At 37.0% G+C, this 19782-nt stretch overlaps 1 non-coding gene and 1 pseudogene across 2 annotated transcripts; both read left to right on the forward strand.

Moving 5' to 3' along the window:
* Nucleotides 1–2329: 2329 nt before the first annotated feature.
* Nucleotides 2330–3086, forward strand: LOC100425508 (peptidyl-prolyl cis-trans isomerase A pseudogene; annotated as a pseudogene). The gene has a single exon (XR_001443838.3). The product of XR_001443838.3 is annotated as a peptidyl-prolyl cis-trans isomerase A pseudogene (transcript).
* Nucleotides 3087–9840: 6754 nt separating this feature from the next.
* On the forward strand, nucleotides 9841–9944 carry LOC114677176 (U6 spliceosomal RNA). Its single transcript, XR_003728480.1, has one exon. It is a non-coding gene; the product is annotated as a U6 spliceosomal RNA (small nuclear RNA).
* Nucleotides 9945–19782: the final 9838 nt, after the last annotated feature.

A 19782-nucleotide genomic window follows, 5' to 3' on the forward strand; every position in this document is an offset into this window, starting at 1 on the left:
CTTTTAGAGAGCCCTTCTGTGACCAAGTGGTCAGAAAACCCTGAGTTTTACATTCTTTATGTGTGATAAATATTGTACAAATCACACAAATTTTCTGGAGTTCAGTTTCCTCTTTGTACTAGCTATCTATTGTTTTATAACAAATTATCTAAAAATAAATCCACTTTTTTAAAAATGATCATTTATTATTTATTTTCTGTGAGTCAGGAACCCAAGTGCACTTAGTTGAATGTCTCTGGCTCAGAGTGTCTTGCGGAGTGAACCAAAGTCTAAGCCAGAGTGCAGTCATCTCAAGGCTCCACAGGGCAAAGTGCACTTCCAAGTCACTTACATACATGGCTGCTGGCAGGGCTCAGGTCCTCAACGGCCATTGGCTGCAGATGTCAATTTCTTACCACATAAACCTCTCCATAGGGCAGTTCACATCGCAGAAGCTGGCTTCCCTCATAGCCAGCCAGTGAAACATGAAGAAAAGGCATGCAATATGGCGGCCACCAACTCAGCAACTTCATCTTGGAAGTGACATCCCATTGCTTTTGCCATATTATATTCTTTAGAAATGAGCTACGTGGTTCAGCCCAAAATCACATAAGTCAATATGGAAGTGTGAACCATTGGAGGCCTACCACATTTATGTGTAAAGTGGAAATAATATCTGCCTCACAAGGTGGGTGGTTATAAAATCACAATATAAATATATTACACTTATTCGTGCATAACTTAATTCAAATCTTCATTGCGAACCATGGAACTAATATGTGTAAGATCAACAGAATAGCTCTCTTGCAGATGAAAAATATTTCTCAGAGCACAGAAATTATTGTTAGAGTTATGAGCATAATTCCAAAGATAAAGTGCCATTCTGTGCCTTACCCATTTATTTATGCTTTGGTTTCTTTACCCATAATGGGTACCAGATAGTACTTTTTCATGCATCTTCCAACAAGCTTCTAGATCCCAAGTATAACTACTGCAAATATTTTGAATCCTCATAGGAAAATAGATGCACTTCCAATATTTAAAATATAGCGCGCTTAGCCACAGATTTTTAACTCACAAAGTTAAAATAATCATAAGCTTTAGAACATACATAAAGTCTGAAATACTTGCTGGGAAATTAAACTAACTCTAGGAAAATTAAACAAACAGTATTATTTAGAAATGTAGTTTATAGGTGTTATTTTAAAAGCATAGCCCTTTCAATCCATTAAAATATTAAAAATTAAACCATTCTAGAAATAGAAACATAGACAAAATTATTTTCAAAAAGCAGTTTCTGTAAGCATTTGAATACCCAGAACGTAACAAGGTTCCCAGGAGAAGACTTAAAGATTATAAAATTAGGATTTGGGATCATAAAACTTTCCTTCACAATCCGCCACACCTTTCATTCTTATACAAAAATAAATCAATAAATACGTAGCAGCTTACAGTGTGCATAATATACCATAAAGAAAATTATGAATAAATGAAAAGACAAAAATACCTTAACTAGAAACTCAAAATATAGGTCACAGAATAAGGCATAATTACATAAAATGGTAATTAAAGAAAGGGCTACTATTCCAAATGTCCACTTGACTCATCACCCCTCAAGGTCCCTATAATATTAGCCTGAACCTTATTTATCATCCAGTGGGAAGTGTAATGTCTTCCTCTGAATTTCTGCCAACTCCCAGCCCTTTCTGCCAGTGGTCTCTAGTTCTGACTTTTCCCTTCTTCTTAATACTCCATTTTCTGCTCAGCTTTTGATGGCTTATTTTTCCTTCATCTTGTCTGCTCCTCTCTAGCTTTGAGACCTACCTCCATTGCTTTCATTTGATTGTCATGTAAACCGCTCATGTAAAACAAGCCTTTGTGTGTGTGTAACAGACTTCATCCACACATGTTTGGGAAGAACGAAGTTTATATTACAGTCACACAAATGACTGAAAGTTCCATCTTAGACATCTGCTGGACCATTTCTCTCAGGGTTCGGCTCCCCTCAAGTTGTGTGTCTCTCTGCTCCCCTCTTCAGTCTGCGCTCTTTGGCACTCCCAATTTTGATTCATTTTTGTCTTTCACTTGTCCCTTGATGACACTCATTCTCATGGTCTTATATTCTCTCCCCAAACCGATGTGAAGTATTTCCTTAACCAGAAATAGATTTCTTCTTAGGAAAAATTCCAGTGCCAATTATTCAGAAAATAATGTTTTCACCCTTTCAAGTATATCTCGAGAATACTTTTTTATGTTTCAAGAGAAGAGAGGACTAAGAGATGAGGTAAAGTAGGGTGATAAAGAAAAGCTTTAAATAGGTGACAGCACTTAAATTAAGTATTAAATGATGGCTTTGCAGACGCTGCCGCCGAGGAAAGTCCTGTACTACTAGCCATGGTCAACCCTACCGTGTTCTTCGACATTGCCATCGACGGCGAGCCTTTGGGCCGCGTCTCCTTCGAGCTGTTTGCAGACAAGGTTCCAAAGACAGCAGAAAATGTTCGTGCTCTGAGCACTGGAGAGAAAGGATTTGGTTATAAGGGTTCCTGCTTTCACAGAATTATTCCAGGGTTTATGTGTCAGGGTGGTGACTTCACACGCCATAATGGCACTGGTGGCAAGTCCATCTATGGGGAGAAATTTGAAGATGAGAACTTCATCCTAAAGCATACAGGTCCTGGCATCTTGTCCATGGCAAATGCTGGACCCAACACAAATGGTTCCCAGTTTTTCATCTGTACTGCCAAGACTGAGTGGTTGGATGGCAAGCATGTGGTCTTTGGCAAAGTGAAAGAAGGCATGAATATTGTGGAGGCCATGGAGCGCTTTGGGTCCAGGAATGGCAAGACCAGCAAGAAGATCACCATTGCTGACTGTGGACAACTCGAATAAGTTTGACTTGTGTTTTATCTTAACCACCAGACCATTCTTTCTGTAGCTCAGGAGAGCACCCCTCCACCCCATTTGCTCGCAGTATCCTAGAATCTTTGTGCTCTCGCTGCAGTTCCCTTTGGGTTCCATGTTTTCCTTGTTCTCTCCCATGCCTAGCTGGATTGCAGAGTTAAGTTTATGATTATGAAATAAAAACTAAGTAACAAAAAAAAAAAGTATTAAATGATTAGATAGGCTAAGAAAATGATAATGACAGAGTGTCTTGGAGCATTCTACATTGAAAAAAGGGTAAGCATAATTCACACTGGCACTAATAAATAATAAGCCAAACATAAGATTTTGTGCAAACCTAGATACCCTAAAGGACTTTTCTTTCTTTAATTGTAGCTTTGTCTTCCATGACATAATCCTTGAGGGCATTCTAGGAACGCCTTAGTATGCGATATTACATGCATTTAATGTTTTCCTTGTAACTAGTTTAAAGGTTATGGGTCAAAATAATGTATACAGAGAGAACAATTCAACTTGAATTTCAGTTAAATTGTTTCATAGGGAGGTCTTAAGAAAGTTATATGCAGAAGCAGGTCCTTAAGATGGAGTTTGGACTTATTTTAGCTTTATGGGAGCTTTAGATTATTAATTTTCATCTGGAACCAATTGCAATACAGCTCTGAATTGTATAAGCGGATGCTCACCTCCCATAGATCTGTATTTATTCTGTTTTCCTATTCCCCAGCTAATTTTGATCAATGATGCCTTAGATCATAAACACTTAGCATGTTATACTGTGCTAAATCCTTTCACTGCTCTACAGTTCATGCATAAAGCAGTATGTTTGGGGTTGGAGATGATTTCTAGATCCCTTTAGTGACAGGAGTGGGTGAGAGCCTAGACTATGGAGCTAGACTGCAGGGATTGTAACCCTGATCCATTATTTACTTTCTGTGTTTCCTCGGAAAACTTATTTACTGCTTCTGTGCTCCAGTCTTCTTCATTTGTAAAATGCAAATAACATCAGTGGGACATGGAAGAGTAGAATCCACATGGCAAATTGGAAAACACCATAGATACGTGAACCTCATTACTCACTACCTACATTGCACTACACACATATGCTTTATGTATATGTGTATGTAACCTCATGATCAACTTTTGTCTTGACATTTTTTATCAATATTTTACAAATATCATTTTCCATTTTGTCCTAAAATAATAATAAAATTAAAATGTATTGTTTTCTCATAATTGTAAACTCCAAGGCTCTCCTTTGTGTCCAATTTCTTATGATCATCTTCCAATTTAATTATTGTTTTCTTCACCTCCATGTCTAAAAAAGTAATTAATTGTTAGATTTCAGCATGTGTAATGCTCACTTGGGTTTGCTGACTAAAATGTGGATTCCTGATCCTCACCCTGATATTCTGAATCAGAATCTCTGAAGTGTATCTCAGAAACTTCAAAAGCACTCTAAAGGTGGTTCTGACACAGGTGGTCCAAAGACACACTTTGAAAAATACTGATTTGTTTATTGATTTACAAAAAACAAACAAACAAACAAACAAAAACTCATTAAATAGCATTGAGTTTAGTTATCATCTGCAAGGAGGACCATAAGGGATATCTCTCCACATTGGAAATAATTGAGAGTTATTCCCTCAAAAAGTTATATAACCTTTAAAATGATAAGATTGGTGAAAAAATTCTGGACTTTTTGCCAGATGTTGAAAGTAGAAAGGACAAAGGAGTATAGGTATGTATACAAAAAATGGAAGCTTGATATAGACAGAGATTTTTGTCTGCTTAATTCACTGCTGAATTCTTGGCATCTAGATTCACTGCTAAATTCTTAGCATCTAAACCAGTGTCTGGAATATGGTAGGTTCTAATACGTGCAAGAATGTTAAATACTATAGTAATCAATTAAGGACAAAAAGCTAGGTTTGGGTATTACTTTGTTAAAATTTGTTTTGAGACATTTAAGATCCAAAGAGAATAAAAGGTAAATAATGTGAAAAACAAGTACCAAGGTGTTTAAAACTATTCTATTTCTCTTAATATATTAGGTAAGTAAAACATTAAAGGGTGAGTTCACATTAGAGGAAAGCTCCCACTGATTCCACTCAGGACATCATCACATACACATGAAAATAATCTTCTGATTACTAGCAGAAACAAATTCCAGGAATGTGCCTGAGAAAATTGGATTGCAAGCTAGATCAGACTCTTCTGGGAAAACTGAGTTTCAAGTTAGTTTGTACTTTCAATGTATTCTATGTCAAAATCTGATGTCACCCCTCAATGAGAGACTTTCCAAGGGCAGAAATCATTTTGTTCCCTCTCACCTCATGAAATTTTAAAAGTATGTGTAATAGCAGAGGTCTTATGAAGAATGTCTGTCTTTTAAAAAAGTAGAAATCTAAGGGGATAAAGATGTCATTTTATTTAAAAATTCTGATCTGGTATCACCTTCTCTTCAGAAATAATGAAGAAACAGTAGGCAATCTAAAATATTTCCCCACTGGTAAAAACTCTGTAGACATTTGGCAGAATAAATGTAACCATTTAGACGCATCAGCTACCCACATAAAGAGGACTCTGTATTATACAGATATCCTGGGAGAAACACATGGTGTGTAAGGCTGGTTTCTACACTTTAATTGTGCTGTGTGTATTGTAAATGAGTGTATTTTGCTCCAGTCCTTGTTCCTTTGACCTTTTAGTGTCTTAATGAGACTCCAAAAGCAGCAATCAAAAGCACAGTGTTCCATTTTGGAAGCATTCGGAAAGCAATGCACTTTGGCTAAATTTAGTTGTGGCATTCAGAATTTAAAAACACATCCTGCCATTTTTCTAGGAGACACATAGTCACTTTTTATTTAAACAAATTGGTCAAATAACAGTTGTTTCCTCTTAGTTCACTCATGTAAACAAAAGTGGGGGCTGGGGGGCTGACAATAACAAAATTGACTCATATAAGACTTTTTAATAGATGCAACTCAGACGTACTCATTTTGCAGGACATCAAACAAAGGAAACTTTTGTGTTCATTTAAAACACTTCTTTCTCAAAAAGCACAAATAACAATTACAATCGAAACAAAACTGGAAGCTGAAAGCACTGACATTTACTCATGTTGAGGAAATATTGTCTGATTTATCGAGACTTGCATTTGGAACAATCTTCAGGAATTGATTGAATATTAGAGAGAAAAGAAGAATCAAACTTAAAAACAGCATTTCGTCTCCTAAATGATAACATGGGAAATGTACATCTTCAAGAATTCAAAAGCTTTTTCATTTTAAACAATTGCCCTTTTTAAAAATAGATGTTTATGGTACATAGTCAGAAATCTTTTTCTGCACAACATCATCCAGAAGAGCACATCAAGCCACAAAATTTCAGCAATTCCGCTCCACAAAATTAAATCAAGGGAATGTGAAATATTCTCAGGTAACAGAGACCAGATACTGTTTGGAAATTTTAACAAAACCTTAGTGTAATCTCGCTTTCCTCACTGGAAAGCTATATTACAAAAGCAGCTGTCTTTAATTTTTAATATTTATTTTATTGTGGGTAAGAACACTTAGATGAAATCTACCCTCTTAACAAATGTTTGAGTGTATAACATAGTATTGTTGACTATAGGTCAGCGCATGCTTCTACATCCATATGATATTCTTTAGCCTTGAAGGCCATTTTCTGTCTTTTCTGCCTGAAAAGCTTCTTCTCACCCTTCAACATCTAGCTCAGTTATCACCTGCCTTGGGAAGCCTCATAACAGTATAATAAACACTCAGCTGTCTGCTCTGTGGGCCTTTATATTGTTGCTCATCCTTCTGTTATTAGCCTATAACACATTGTATTGTCATAATTGTTTACATGTACTAGATGAAGTCTGAACATTGAGGATTATGCTTCCTTCATCTTTAAAAATTCCATGACTAAGTGATTAACGTGGGTTCAGTATATTTTTATTAACCATATAAAAAAAACTATCTTCTAAAATACTTCGATAGCTCTGGGGTACAAGGTTTTTGGTTACAATTCATGGATGAATTGTATAGTAGTGAATTCTGAGGTCTTAGCACAGCGGCCTCCCGAGTAGTGTACACTGTACCAGGTGTGTAGATTTTTATCACCCGCCTCTTAATCTTCCCCCTTCTGAGTCTCCAATGCCCATTATACCGCTCTGTGTGCCTTTGTGTGCCCATAGCTTAGCCTCCACTTACAAATTATGTTAAAATGTGATACAGCAGATCTCTAGAATTTACTCATATCACTCACCTGAAAGTTTATGCCCATTGATAACTAACTCCTCATTTTCCCCATCCCCCAGCCCTTGGCAACTGCCATTTCACTCTATAATTCTGTCAATTTGACTATTTAAGATACCTCATATAGGGGAAATGAAGCAGTATGTGTCTTTCTGTGACTGGCTTATTTCACTCAGCATGATGTCTTTAATGCATGATGTTCATCCATGTCATTGCTTCTTGCAGAATTTCCCTCTTTTTAAAGACTAAATAGTACTCTATTTTCTAAATTTACCACATTTTCTAAAATACTAATAAATAAATAAGCAGGTCTCTACGATGAGAGTAAACAACATTGGAAATGAATAGAAAGCTGGTCTGGTGCCTTAGACAATAAGGTTGCCTGCTGAACTTGGTGCAGAGACACGTTAACCTGCAGTGTTAGAATCCAGTGCTTAAGGGAGGGAGTAAAAGGAAAGGGATTAGGAAAGTTGTGCCCTGTGCCTGGCCTCCAGCTCTTATGATCCAACTATATCCATGAGGCGGTGTCAGTGATTGGTCAGGCCTGCTTGCAGGAGAGGCTCAGGGAAGAGAAGGGAAGGAATAGAGAAGAGAGAAACATGGACTTCAGATCAGTTTCTTTATCACCAGTATAGACTGGTTGGCATAAAATTAAAGCCATTTCCCAATCTTCTCTGCCACTCCTTCTAACAAACATGAAATATATTTCTACTCAACTACAAAAGTATCTACTTGATTGTAAGTCTGAAATTCCTACTGCCTGTAAGCTTGGAGATTGGAAAAAGTTGACCATAATTACACATTACACACAACAAGTGAGAAAGCCAAAGCAAAACCTGAATCAGGTGTCTTCCAAACCACACTGTTTCCACCTAACTACAGCAGAGAGCTCCTAATAACACCAGGGGCGGGCGCTGTGTGAGGAAAGCCCACAAAACAAAGTCTAAATAAGCAGAAAACTCACCAACAGCTTACAAATATTTAAGACTTCCCAAATAACATAGCGTATGGTAGTAAAGTTCCATTTGAACAAATTCTGGAAATAGCTATATCTCTTAGTGCATAACAGGTGTTAGAATCAGAACGTAGATGCAGGAATGTTTGCAAGAACCGTATTGAGTTCTATAGGGTGTCTTCTGGTACGGCAGTTTTATTTCAAGAAATGTTTTAATTTCAAAGGCATAATTTCAGAAATCAGCAAATTACAAGAATGAATATAGAGGAATTGCACCAAAGGACGCTGATAAAAATCCTCCCGGCCGGGCGCGGTGGCTCACGCCTGTAATCCCAGCACTTTTACAGAGAGGCCAAGGCAGGCAGATCACAAGGTCAGGAGTTCAAGACCAGCCTGGCCGACATGGCGAAACCCCATCTCTCCTAAAAATACAAAAATTAGCTGGGCATGGTGGCAGGTGCCTCCAATCCCAGCTACTCAGGAGGCTGAGGCAGGAGAATCGCTGTACTCAGGAGGCAAAGGTTGCAGTGAGCTGAGATCGTGCCATTGCACTCCAGCCTGGGCAACAGAGCAAGACTCGGTCAAAAAAAAAAAAAAACCTTACCCTGTACCCTAAAATTCACAAACCTGTTGCCAGGGGCTGGCACTGGGAAGGACAGAAGGTGTTAGTCAAAGGATACAAAGTTTCAATTATACCTGAGAAATAAGTCTTAGAGATTTACTGCACAGCATAGCCTATGGTTAACAATACTGTACTGTATATTTTATAATCTGCTAAGAGGATTTATCTTATGTTAAGTGTTCTTATCACAAATAAAAATAATAATAAATAAGAGGACAGGAGGAATCTTGGATATGATGAACACGTTAATGGCATAAACTGTGGTGATGCTTCCACAGGTGTATACTTATCTTCAAACTTATCAACTCGGTGTACATTCAATAGGTACAGCTTTTTGTATGTCAACCATAACTCAATGAAGTGGCTTTAAAATCAACAGAGAAAACACTTAGAATTGTGAGAACACAAGTCCAAACCGTGATCAGGTAAGTATTATTGTCTACCATATAAAAGTTTGTTTGCAAAAGAAAAAATAATATAAAAACAGAATGATTTGGGGAGACTGAGGCCATAAATCTAAAATATATGGGCAGGCATGGTCTGCTATCTTTTAAAAAAGAGAGAAATAGAACAAAACAGAACACAGAGGTTAAGACAAAGGACTGTGGAGTCAGGCCAACCTAGAGCTACTTCTTTCACCTACCGTTAATTGATTATGTGGTCTTGAGTAATCTATTATACCATTTCAATCTCAGCTTTATTATCTTTAAAATGAAAATAAGAAAATTATCTCATTGTGTTCTTGTTGGATTAAGGCAAGCAGTGTGTATAAATTATTTAGAACAATGTCTGGCATATAGAAAGACTCAATTAATCTGAGTTTGAATTACTTTTCAGTTTCTCATCTTCAACCAGAAAATTAGAAAAATATAGGAATATTCATTTTGGATCAGACAATCCATCTCTATACTCTGCTTCTGAGTGTAGAATCAATGGGCATTTTATGGAAGAACATGACAGTCACCATGCCCCAGTATCCTGGTATGGAGCTTTATGGAATTGATCTAAGCCGTTATTTTGTTAACAATAATCAAAAGATTATTACCGTCTTTCAAGGTCACAGTTTCTTCTTTTCCTTTCTCTGTAAATAAATGTTTTCTTTAAAATGTGCATTTAAAGCGCTCGCTTTGGCAGCACATATACTAAAATTAGAATGAAGCAGAGATTAGCACTGCTCCTGCACAAAGATGACACGCAAACTGATGAAGCTTTCCATACTTTTATGAAAAGGGTTCTAGATACAAATGGCAGTGATGGTTGCACAACAATATGCACGTACTTAATATCCCTGAGCTGTACACTGAAAAAAATGGTTAAAATGTTATATTTTATGTGCATTTTACTATAATAGAAAATATTAGAAAAATGAGTATTAAAACTGTTTTATTAAGAGGATTCCAAGCTCTTAAAATACTGGTCCTTTGTCAACAATTTTGCATATTTAAATGGCCATAGAAAGGCTAACTCGCTGTTCCACAGTTACTGAGCAAGGTAGAGGCAAATGCAGCATTGAAACTCTGAATACTGCAATCTGAAGAGAGTGAAAAGAGCAGCCTGAGTTTTATTTATTTATGCTACTACATAACAGCAAATAAGAATATTGGTAGAATCACCTGTTATGACTGAATTTGCCACTGTTGTATTTTTTATACTCATAGACATGCTAGACAAGAGATAGTAATCAAAGTATAATTATGTTTCAGGTAGATGCCTAAACAGCAATGTAAAACATTTTAAATGTTCTTATGTTGTTTATTTTTCTGTACAGAATTGACTGGAAAGTGTTTCTACAGACAAAAATTACGGATTTAAACAACTTATAAGTAAGCATAAAACATGAAAACAAATTTCCACCAAGTGAGAGTTTACAAGTCCTATAGTAGTTTTCATTCGTCCATAATTTGGCCTTCCATCAAGCCACAAGTATGGTGATACATGCTTTTGGAAAAAAGTAAAATTGTTTTTCATTTTTTTCTTGCAATCTTAAGATAACGGTCTCATATTTTCAATATCAATTTTATTTCCAGGGGCATCTGTATTCTTAAACTTTGCATTCCTTTCTGTTGCAACTGATGGATTTTCCCTACTTTTACCAACTGCCCATTGTTTTGCTTTCTTTTATAGCTCAAACTAGTTGAAAGAGTCATCTCAACTTTCTCACCTCCCACTGTCTACTCAACACACTTCAATTTATTAGTGCTTCCATCTTGCTCAACTCAGTGATCAATTCTCAATCTTCATCTTATTGGTTGATAGCAGCTTTGCTGGCAGCATTTGACACACACACTGCCTCATTGACATGGTTTTAACACTCTACCCTCTTAAGTTTTCTGCTTCTTAACCAGCCTCTAATTCTCAGTCTTCTCTGCTGTCTCCTTTTCCTCTTTCTAGTCCTAAATGCCATGGTGCCCCAGGACTCAGCCCAGGGTTCCATTTCCTTTTCTATCAATACATGGCTCTCATCCAATCTCCTCATGCAAATACCATCTCTGTGCCAATGAATACCAAATGTACATATCCAGCCCTGACACCCCAGTCTTATATATCCAACAGCATAGCTATCATCTCCATTGTGTGTCTACAAAGCATTTGCCCAAAGCCACAATCTCAACAAATCCCTCCAGAGCCTGCCCCTTCCAAATTTCTCTGTTTGATTTAGTTGCAAAGTCCAAAAACCCAGAAGTTATTCTTGAATAACTTTCCCAGTCCCCTGCAACAGATCTATCAGCAAGTCTTACCATTTCTATGTACAAACATTTCCAAAATCCAGTCACTCATCCCACTGCTACAAGCCTTGTGCAAGCCATCATCGATTGTTACTCAAAGAGTGCAATAGTCTTCTCCCCAGTGTCCCTGCTTCCATTCCTGCCCTCCTGTGGCTCATTCTCTACAGAGCAGCCAGAGTTTTTCAAAACAAAATCAGACTATACCACTGCTCTACTCAAAACCTTCCAGGATCTAGACATCACACTTAGACTAAAGTCAAACTGCTTGCAGCCTCCTGGTCCGACCCTAGTCATCTTCCAGATCTTACCTCCTACCATCTGCTCCTCCCATCTCTCATTGATCTAAGCCAAATCGTCCTTATTTTTTTTTTATTTTATTTATTTATTTATTTATTTAACTCCTGCAGATTTTTGTTTTTTCTATTTTTTTAATTATTATTTTACTTTAAGTTCTAGGGTACATGTGCATAACGTGCAAGTTTGTTACATATGTATACTTGTGCCATGTTGGTGTGCTGCACCCATCAACTCGTCAGCACCCATCAACTCGTCATTTACATCAGGTGTATTGCATTGGGAGTTACACCTGATGCAAATCGTCCTTATTATTCCCAAACATTCCAATGTGTTCCCCACCACAGAGCTACTTACTGGCACATAGTAGGTTTTTGATAAATGTTTACTAAACGAAGGATTGTAAGCTGGGCTGTTACTCTTCCCTGCTTTCACCTTCATTTCATTTTCCTGTGTACCACTTCATGTAGTCACTGTTGGGCCTTCTTAGCATTACAGCCAGAAAAGAATACTGTCAGTATTATTTTAGGGTTAATCACTGTGGCATATTTAGAGTGTTTCTTTTTCAAATGACAGACCAAAAGGAAGGAGTGGTTGTCTTGATTTAAGGCAGCCTGAGAGGCATGTCTTGAAAAGTTATCTCTATTTAAGATTCATTTAAAAAGCTTGCTGAGGTACAGCAGATCTGAACTTCAAGTTTCTGTTTGGGGATCTGCTGCCTTGATAGTTGAACTGATTAGAGCTACTGCTAATAGTTTGCATTTGAACCAATATCACACTCATCTTTTTACCAGGGCAGATTTATCCTCTGATCAGCTCTGAGGAAGGCTAAAATGTTGATGCAGATACCAGTCTTGGTTTTCTCTACCATCCTTCTACAACTCCTAGTCACCTTCTCTAACAAAACTTTTTCCCCCAAAATATACAGGTTCAAAAATTTATCTCACAGACATTCATTGAATTCTTACTTGATGTCAGGTATTATGTCATCCCTGATGATATAAAATATGTAAGCAGTAGTTTGACCTGTGTCTATATTGCCATAATTCCCTTAAATTTCTTGAAAGAAAATTACTATATAAATCTAAATATTTTACAACCCTTAACTTATTCTAAGTGTTCCCTGAGGTTCCATCTAAACTTCCTCCACCATTCTCTATATTCCTGTCTTTTACCCACCTATTACATTTTCACTGCATAGTATAAGGTCTCAGGAAATTATACTGACTGGCTTCTCCTATGACGTTCCTTTGCCTACATTCTTCAATTTTGCATCCACCAAACTACTTTCCACCTCAAATTCAAAAGCCAACCCAAATTCTGATTAATCTAAGAAAACCAAGTATCCAGATACTAAAAGCCTTCATTTAAAAAAAGCCAATGCATCCACTGCGAGCACCATACATGCAGTCCTGGGAAAGGCCAGATGTTGTCTTCAGAACCTGACAATCTACTGGGTGGACATAAATCAATGGACTATGAGGATAATGCCTATGACTTAAGAGAAATTATAAAATGTAGAAATTCCATTCAGCTGAAAGATCCAGAAGGGCTTTGTAAATGTAGCACGTGTATTCAGTTGTAAAAAGTGAGCAGAATTTTGATTGGTCCAAATAACTGAGTGTCCCGGACCAAGAGGCTAGTATGAGGAAAGACCCACAAGAGAGGAAAGATCCTAAAGGATGACCCCTCTATCCTGTGGCAGCAAATGTCAGAAGCAACTGGGCTTTCTGAAATCTCATTCAGCTTGTAGGCAAGATTATCTTCCAGATTGTATTGGATGTTTGTCTGACGATAATAATGAGAGCGGAACAATATAGAGTCACTCTTCTGGCTCAATATTTGGGTGGCATTGGCAATATCAAGACAGAGTATCTCTTCCTCAAAGTGAATGACAGAAAAAAATCGTATTAACACAGGTGAAAAGCATTCTTCAAAAATAACGCGAAGCCATGCATAGCATGGGCAGGTGTTACCTGGGGCTGGAAAATGACAACAGGAAACAGACTGTGTTCCAGAGTTTCAAGCACAAAAACAGAGATGGCTAATTTGAGCCAAAGGTAAAACCAACTCTTGACAGCATGACACGACTATAAACACTGAAAGAAAGAACATGTAGTCAGTTGTTCTTATCATTCTCTTCGTAATGCTTTTCAACCTAGTACATACAGAACACACTATGGGAGACTCGGGATATGTATAAACACTCTCAGTGCTAAGCACGTGGGAAAGAAGCAAAGCGAGTGTTGACTTTCCCCCATTTTCTCTACGAGAGCCCTTCTGTGCTTTCAGGAACTCCCTCAGTCTCCTTGCTGCCACTTTTACCCATATCCCCCCACCAATTATATTTCTAGCTGTAAATAGAAATAGAAGTACAGTCAACCCTCTGAATCCATGGGTCCTATATCTATGGATTCAACCAACCACAAGCAGAAAATATTTCTTAAAAATAAATAACAATACAACAATAAAAAATAACAAACTTTAAAATATAGTACAAAATTATTTACATAGCATTTACATTATATTAAGTATCATCAGTAGTATAGAGATGATTAAAATTACACAGGAGAATTACACAGGTTGTATGAAAATGCCATGCCATTTTTTGTAACGGACTCGAGCATCTGCAGATTTTGGTATCCACAAGGGTCCTGAACCACTTCCCTGCTGATATGAAAGAACAGCTGTAGTCATTTTGAGCTCAATGTCTTTCCACAGAGCATTCTAAAATGGTAACACATTAACCCTACCTATTTCTAGTCTTGGCCCTGCAAATTACAGCTAGCAATTACAAAAGAAAGATTTTTTAATAAAAAAAGTAAAAAAAAAAAGAAAAGACACAAGGAAAAGTAGTTGTATGTTTTCACAGGAGGCCATGGAAGAGTCCATAGTATTTCCAAGGCATTTGAGTACTGTGATGTGAGTCATGGCTCCATGAGACAAGCTCCTTACAGCCATCATTTCTTCCATTACTTTCACTGTCATATGTTGTCACACAATAAAGCATGGTTCTTTTAATGGGAAATGTTGCGTCCAGGACTATGTATTCAGGCGGCATTATCTAATAAAGTGGATGGATGACGTTGCATTGACTTTAGGGCAAAGGTTCTCAGCCTGGTCTGGGGTGGGATGGGGTCTACACATGAACTTCAGAACGACTGTGAACCAACTGAAATTGTACCTAAATTATGGGCATGAGATTTTTCTGGTAAGAGCCTCTATTGTTATTATTTTCTTTTTAAATATTTTCAAAAGGATACATAACCTCCAAAATTATAAAGATTACTGCTCCAGAGAAAGTATATTAGTTTGTAAAGGGTGTCATAACAAAGTACCACAAAGTGGGTAGGTTAACCAATACAAATCTATTGTTTCGCAGTTTTGGAGGCTAGAAGTCTAAAATAAAGATGTTGACAGAGTTGGTTCCCTCTAAGGACTATGAGGGCAGGATCTGTTCCGGGCCTGCCTCCTTGGCTTGTAGATGGCTTGTAGGTAGCTGTCTTCATGTTCTCATGGCATTCCCTCCATATGCACATCTATGTACACAAAGGAAACCAGACATATTGGATTATGGGTCCACCCTATCTCTATATGACCATATCTTAACTGATTGCATCCGCAATAACCCTATTTCCAAATAAAACCATGTTCTGGCGTACTGGAGGTTGAAACTTCAGCATATGAATGGCAGGGGTTGAACGGTATGGGGGACACAAATCATCCTGCAGCAGGAAGCACAGGAGTGAGTATAAGATATCTGTTCTCCCATCCTAAGCACACACTCACCCCCGCCCACCCCTGGAAAATCAGCATGTACATAGGCCTAGGAGAATAGCATAACTTCTATATCCTGATATGAACGGTTTTATATAAACATTAGTCCTAATAGGGTAAATGATGTAATACATGTAAAACTCATAGAGAAATGCCTGCCTGGTACACAGTATATGTTAGAAAAATATTTCTTAACATTTTTATTTATTTGCTTATTTTTTAGACCAGATTATGATACTGGCTAATTTTTGTATTTTTGATAGAGAAGGGGAGTCTCATGTTGCCCAGGCTGGTCTTGAACTCTTAGGCTCAAGGGATCCACCCGCCCTGGCCTCCCAAAGTGCTGGGATTACAGATGTCAGCCACCACACCTGGCCTAGATAAATATTTATCATCATTTATACAGATTAGCTGGTAGCCTCCTGTTTCACTATCAACCCTTTTTCACTCACATCTGAACCAGATATGTTCTGAATTTCCCTATGCTTTTATCTTACTCACAACTATATGTTGCAGCCTTCTCAGGAGCTGGAAGCATCTAGTATCTCATATGTATCATGTTGCTCAAAATTCAACAGGCAACTTTTACCTTGGTATAACCCCCTTATAGTCACAGTGTTACAGGTTCATGACACAAACCTAAGCTGCTAAAGAAGAAGTCAACAGAGGACTGTAAACCCATTTGTGTGGGAGAGCGTTCTCGGCCATGCCCAATACCAAGTACACATCTTGATGATGAAGCAAGCAAATGCTACTTTTCTTTGTTCTTTGCACCTGACTCAGAAAGAGGTGAAACTGATTCCATTTGACAAAAATTATTTTCACTATTCCTTCAGAGGACTTTTCACATCTAAATACAGTTCACATTCTTTTTATGTTTCTAGATGTTCTTATAACTTTCTGTGGCTATTACACAGTGAACATTTGTATTCTTTCCTTGAAAATGTATTTATCATTTTCAACCTGTTAGTCTAGCTCAAGGGTGAACTATCAATGATAAAATAGCTGTTTGGCTTTCTAAGAAAAAATACGTTGCTATCTAAATTTTTGTATCTTTAATTTACATTTTTCTAGATGTATGATTACATCAGAAACTTTCTATTAGTCCCATTAAATAGTAACCAGTTTATCTATTTAATTTCATTCAATAATTATTTAATTTTCACCACATCCTGAGAAACGTGCTTGTCACCAAAGAGACGAAGAAAAACAAAGCAAGACTACAGTTTCAGGGACTAAGAGCTATTGGTTGTCATTGTGTCATACATTTTATAAAGATTTGTGCTTGTTACATCACTCAATATCAGCATATGAGAAAATACAATGTAAAGGACAAAAGAGGCTTATAAAGATTACACATCTGGCAAAATGGCAAAGTCTAACTGTCCAACTACAGCCCTTTGTGTTTCATTACATTACCTTATTTATTACGTAAATATTATTAAGAATCTACTATTAATGTCCAGGCAGAGTGCTAAGCACTGCAAATAAAATGGTAGTTAAAACACAGCCATAATCACCACCCTCATAAAACTTAGACTTTAATGAAGGAGGTGTAATAAACAAATAATCAGTCCAATTCATCTAAAATTTTGATTTTAAAATACACACTAGAAAGGATAGAAATACATGCTTCTATAGAGAGCCTTTAGTATTCAATTGACTTAAATCCTAAGAGAAGTCAGAGAAGAATCCTCAGTAGAAGTGACGTGGAACTAAATCTAACTACATTGACTCTAACTACTCAATAAAGGATAGATGGTCTTTTCAACAAATAGTGCTAGAGCAATAAGACATTCACAGGAAATAAGATAACCCTCATAGCTAACACAAAATTAATTCAGAACAGACCACAAACTTAAAAGTAAAACATAAAACTATAAAACTCTTAGAAAAATCATAGAAGAAAATCTTCAAGCTGTAAGGTTAGGTGAAGAGTTTTAGACCTAACATCAAAAGCATGATCCATAAAAGGCAAATTTGATAAATTGGACTTTATCAAAGTTAAAATATTTTACACTGAGCAAAACTCTGTTAAGAAGATGAAAACAGGTTGGGCACGGTGGCTCATGCCCGTAATCCCAACACTTTGGGAGGCCAAGGTGGGTGGATCGCGAGGTCAGGAGTTCAAGACCAGCCTGGCCAACATGGTGAAACCCTGTCTCTACTAAAAATACAAAAATTAGCCAGGTGTGTTGGCGGGTGCCTGTAATCCCAGATCCTTGTGGGGGCTGAGGCAGGGAATTGCTTGAACCGAGGAGGTGGAGGTTGTAGAGAGCGAGACTCCATCTCAAAAAAAAAAAAAAAAGATGAAAACAAGGACTACAGGGTAAGAGACTCAAACCACATATTCAATAAGCTATCTAGAGTATATAAAAAGAGCTTTCAAAACTCACCAGGAAAAAATCAAACAATTTAATTAGAGCATGAGCAAAAGACATGAAGAAATATTTTATAAAAGACATACTAAATGGCAAATAAGCACATGAAAGGATATTCAGCATCACTAACCATTAAGAAAATGCAAATTAAAATCATAAGATATTACTATACACCTAACAGAATCGCTATAATAAAAATTAGTGGCAAGATCAAATGCTGGTGAAGACGCAGAGAAATTGGATCACTCACACCTTGCTGATGCTAATGAGGAACAGCACAGTCACTCTGGAAAACAGTTTGGCAGGTATTTTAAATATCTAGCAAGCAACTACCATGCCAACAAGCAGCTGTACTTCTGGGCATTTGTCACAGAGAAATAAAGATTTCTGTTTACACAGTAACATTATATGAATGTTTATAGCAGGTTTATGAATGATAGTTTACAACTAGAAATATGTATATGTCCTTCAATGGTTAATGGCTAAACAAACAGTGGTACATCCACAATAAAAAATATCTAACTACTGATGCACGTAACAACTCAGATGAGTCTCCAGAGAATTAAACTAACTGAAAAAAAGCCAGTCCCTATAGATTACATATTCCATTATTCCAATTATATAACATTCTTGAAATGACAATTTATAGAAATGGAGAACAAATTAGTGGTTGCCAGAGGTTAGTAGGGAGTGCAAGTGCTGAAGGGCAATGTGGTGATGAACTATTCTACATCTTTTTTCTAATTTCTTTTACTTAATTGTTCTTAGTTCTTAAAAATTGGCACGTAATAATTGTACAGATGAGGTACAACAGTGTTTTGACACATATCACAAATAGCAATCAGACCAGGGTTCTAGGTGTCATATTACACTATAATTTTGCAAGATGTGCCATTAGGGAACCGGATAAGGAAAATATGGGATTTGTCTGTATCACTTCTTATAATTGCATGTGAAACAAAAAAAAATTAAACTTTTTATTATCTCAGAAAAGGCAAAAGGCAGGGTGTAGAAACAAATTATTCCAAACAGAGGAAATGGCTTCTGAAAAGGTTCTGGCAGGAGCAAATATTGCATACCTGATGAACTACAGAAGTCCAGTTTGGCTACAATGTTGAGAGCAAGGATTGTGCATGTACATCAAGGGGGCTGAAATGGAGACGGATTTGCAGGGGACAAGGTATAAGATGAATATGGAGATGTGGGTATACTGCGCAAAGCCATGTGGACCACCTTAAAGACTATGGTCTTGATCTAAAAGCATGAGGAGTTGTTGCAATGTGGTAAACAGAAAAGTGGCTTGATTAGAATTCCATTTAAATAAAAAAATCACCAACTGCAACTATAATGGGCAAAAGTAGATAACTCCCCAATACGCTTCTCACAGTTCAATCATGCTGCTCTAGTTAAAGAGGTTCCTTCCCTAATAGAGAAGCTGCCTAGAGAACTATAAGATTGATTAATCCGTTGCCTTGAGCTAAATTCTCCTCTGATGTGTCTATGGGAAAATTCCCATAGAGTTAAAAAGAATAAAACATCTGTAAATTGGTTTCATGCGTCGACTATTTTAATTCATCAACAAGGTATGCATGATCAAAAGCAGCTTAAGCATTCTCTGTGACCTCTACTAAAAGAAAAAGTCTTATTTCAGTTTCTAAAATAAATCATTTCATAGAGACATTACAAATATTGATGGTAACAGGTTTCTCTGTGGTGTTTGCTGGAGATTTAATGCACTCAGACACAGTAAAAGAGTTGTTCATGAAAACTAATAGAACATGAAAAATGATGCCATGCCACAATTGATTTTGTACCAACAGATCATCTTTTTTTCTGAAACCAAAATACTAGTGCTATTAAAGCACAGTTTTATGCACTTGTT

The sequence above is a fragment of the Macaca mulatta genome, chromosome 3, assembly GCF_049350105.2.
Source record: "Macaca mulatta isolate MMU2019108-1 chromosome 3, T2T-MMU8v2.0, whole genome shotgun sequence".
Classification (NCBI taxonomy): domain Eukaryota; kingdom Metazoa; phylum Chordata; class Mammalia; order Primates; family Cercopithecidae; genus Macaca; species Macaca mulatta.